The following is a 3,815-nucleotide window of genomic DNA, read 5'->3' on the forward strand; positions in this document are numbered from 1 at the left end:
TATATATTCAAATAGTAATTATAATAATTCTAAAAATACGGGATATTACAATCTACCCCCTTATAAGGATTCCGTCCTCAGAATCAGCAGAAGAGAGCATTAGGGATCTTCTAGCCAACTTTCCCAATCTTGCATACATAACTTCTCTCAAAATTTCAAATAATACTGAAATTTCTTATACCACCGTTACGCCATAAGTGGGATATTGTAATGCCTAAATGGTGTTACAATCGGCCCAAAAAGCGTTACATTAGGTTTATTGTAACACCAAGGGGTGTTACGTATACGAGCATTACAATAGACACCCTAATGTAACACTTCACTGATCTATTGTAACAGAGAAGAAAACGTTACAATAGGCAACTACTGTAACACTAAAAGCCCCAAATATATCACAAAATGAGTGATACAATAGCTTGATCAATATTGCATAAGTGGGACCCACTGGTGGGGATGGAGCCACGTGGCACCCTCGTGTGGGTCCCATATGACTTATTGTAACAACTTCTTTTATCTATTGTAACACCAATTCTTGTAACTAAGCAATGCTAACATTTGAAATGTAACTGTATATATAAATAAACAATATCACATTAAAATAGATAAATATAAAAGTTACATTACATTTGTTTTAGAATTATAACACTGTTTAAATATAAATTTACAATAGGCAAATGCAAGAGATAAATATAAATTTGTTATAATCTCAATTATACCAACTTAACCAAAATATTGAATTACATATAACATTTACATCTCCTTTAACCACTACCACTCTCCGTTATATTACCGTCTTGGTATTGTTCCTCCTTTTCAAAGTATTGACGACACCAACTAGTTCATTTCTCGGCATTCTTGTATACAGTCCCACAATTATTTCGCATCCTGGACAAAGAAAAAAATGGGAGGAATTTGAGAAGTACTTATCCGAATTAAAATATTTGTTATACATAAACAACCAGTGTTTGTAATCTTTTACATATAAATACAAACTAATTTAAGCTGCAAACTAAAAATTATTAAAAAGCATTTTGCCTTTTCAAATGTTCAAATACAAACTAAATTAAGTTACAAACTAAAAATTATTGATGTGCCCCGTACCACTGTGGCTACTGATTTGTTGCTGTTTATATAGTGTTTAGACAAACTTTAATTATTTTGTTGCTCCTACCTCTTGTGCGGTTCTACCAAATATTTCAAGAGTTAGTATAATCAGATTTGTTAGGTTCACAAATTAAACACAAACATTGTTACCTAATAAATATTATATTGTATAATCAATAGCATAATCATACCCTTCCGGTAATTGGTAAGCTCTCCCTGGCTCCAGATGACCAAACTCCACGTCTTTCAGGCATACATCCAGCTGAGTGTAGTCTAAAACAAAACAAAGCCATAGTATAGGTACGAAGCGTAAGGGAAAACATTAAACATAAAAAGAAAAAAATAAAGAATGCACATTTTAGTATCTAATTAAGGTAAGAGATACCTTATGAATGTTCACCATACATTTCTAAAATTCTGAAATAAAGTGGCAGTAACACCTTAACAAGAACCTAGACAACTATAGTAATGCATTCATGTTAGTGTAAAACATAAGTAAATATCTAAAGCAAATTTTAGGAGAAACAACCACAATTATTGCAGTTTCCAGTAAATATCTGAAAAGATATAACAAGGGGATTTAGAATATTCAGATTCATAAGCCAATTTCTAAACAAAATTCTGACCTCTTTTATGACAGTAATTTCAAATAAGACCACTTTACCACCACGGTCACCAGTAGCCAGATGGTTACAAGAATTATCAAACTCGATAGATAATATAATATCAACTCCAAAGTAGCAAACAAAATCTAAAACATTATATATGATCCTAATTCGCATATGCATGATTCACCATAAATAATATAAACTAACAATACAGATAATGTTCACTTGTTTGTACTTTGTTGGCTAAATTAGTTTGTATGCAAATACATTCCAAGCTAAAAGGCTGGGTCTCGGACTTTGAACTGGTGAATACAAGGGTATCATGCATGGAATAAGATCAAGAGAAGTGGTTGAAATTTCATGGATTGCTGCATAACTATGTCAGAATTCCGAGTGACAACAGTGAGATTAGAGTTGAAGTAGTATAATTCAAAAAAAGAATTAAAATGAAGAAAATAGTAGAGAGTGAGAGAGAAAAACAATAGAAAATGTGGAAAGAGGGAGGGATACCTGGTAACAAGTCAACTCCAAACCCAACTAACCAGGAGTACTAATTGTTTATATTAATCTTTTGTAGAATAGTAGCTAGCTAAATATTCATAATATGCTCAAGAAAATATTGACAAGATGCAAATTATTATATATCAGAGTTGGTGCATGGCTCAAGCTTGCACTTAAAAAATCACTAGAAAGTGCAAACTTAGACGTCATATGCACTGCAATTCCAAACCAGAAACAATTAGCAGTGGGATCCTGATTAATATTGTATATTAAAGACTCGTGCATAAATAAGAATGTATATGAACAAAGCATAAAAAACCTGCGTAATTTTTGGACAAAAGCTAACATGGTTGTAGTAATTTATACTGGTATATCCTATAAATCACTTGTATATACTGAAGGGAAATAATAAAGAGCAAATTGATTATCAAAACAGAGTACCATTTTCTTCGGAAATGATTGACTTGAGTCTTGTGTCCCAAAAAAAGGTTTTTAGGCAATTGCCATAAATTTGGGATTGGCATTTATTTCATATAACCATCACTTAATTTGTTCAACAAAGACACGCCTGTAACTCTTGACCCCTTACTCTGAATGGACTGTAGGATACAGTGTGTACAACACAATTAACCATAAGCATAATCAATTAGCCGATTTAAAATTTCTTCTTTTTTAATATCTCAATAAGCTAGGCATAAATTAATGATTGATTAGGAGTTGAAATAATGATAACATTATTGTTCAGTCAAAAAAGCTAAAGAACTATAGATAATCAATTTGAAGCAGAATCTCCGAACAGAGAATCACTCATTCTTCAGCGTAATAGCAATCCATAGTATACTACTAAGAAATCTTACAAAAAGAGACAATGAAACTTGTTGCTTTCTTAATTGTTTTCAAGCTTAATTTACTAGTTAAAATTAGCTATTTATAGATTTATATCCTAATTCAACTTTTTTTCAAGCTTAATTTACTAGTTAAAAGCAATCAGTGAAAGGCTACATAATAAACAGTGTCTTCATTCAATACAGTCAAGATAGTGTACCTCTTAACACCATCCATCAGTTCTTGGTTGTGTGGATCGTGTTTCAACCATGCTTGATAAGTTTCCAAAGATTTGTAATATTTTTCATGAGAAATTGGGCAGCACTTTTTCTAGTATATCCCTAGGAGAATGTGGGATCAAGCTCAATATACTTCTCTGCATCCTTCAATCCTTTAGGTAATGCCCCTAGTTTTGTATAGCAAGCTGCTCTGTTGCTGAATGCCTATACAAGTCAGTAACAAGTAGATGTCAAAGATGTAATGAAATTCTATCACATACCCACATAAACATAATTTATTAACAGCATATTAATTGATTATCAAATTTACTTTGCATCAGCTGGTAAGAAAATATACAAACATCAAAAATTAGTAACTAGTAGCTACCAAAATAAAATCATGTTACATATATTTGATAATGTCATGGCTAATATATTTTATGTTTAGCTTTCAGATCTTACGTGAACAGGATAAATCAGTACTTAACTGTTGATCAGTACTTATACTGGAAGTCAGGACTTAAGGATATCAGTACTTATATTATCAGGAGATAATCAT

General features: G+C 31.7%; 1 long non-coding RNA gene across 2 annotated transcripts; it reads right to left on the reverse strand.

Annotated features, from left to right (window-relative positions):
* Nucleotides 1-573: 573 nt before the first annotated feature.
* LOC141664060 (uncharacterized) lies at nucleotides 574-3,608 on the reverse strand. 2 transcript variants are annotated; one of them, XR_012551807.1, is made up of 4 exons: nucleotides 3,588-3,608; nucleotides 3,259-3,481; nucleotides 1,296-1,377; nucleotides 574-885 (listed from the first exon to the last, which is right to left on the reverse strand). It is a non-coding gene; the product is annotated as an uncharacterized LOC141664060 (long non-coding RNA). The 2 variants fall into 2 exon arrangements; XR_012551806.1 differs by lacking the exon at nucleotides 3,588-3,608 and having other exon boundaries at nucleotides 3,259-3,543.
* Between the last annotated feature and the right edge of the window lie 207 nt (nucleotides 3,609-3,815).

This window comes from Apium graveolens, chromosome 6 (genome assembly GCF_009905375.1).
Source record: "Apium graveolens cultivar Ventura chromosome 6, ASM990537v1, whole genome shotgun sequence".
In the NCBI taxonomy this organism is placed as follows: Eukaryota; Viridiplantae; Streptophyta; class Magnoliopsida; order Apiales; family Apiaceae; genus Apium; species Apium graveolens.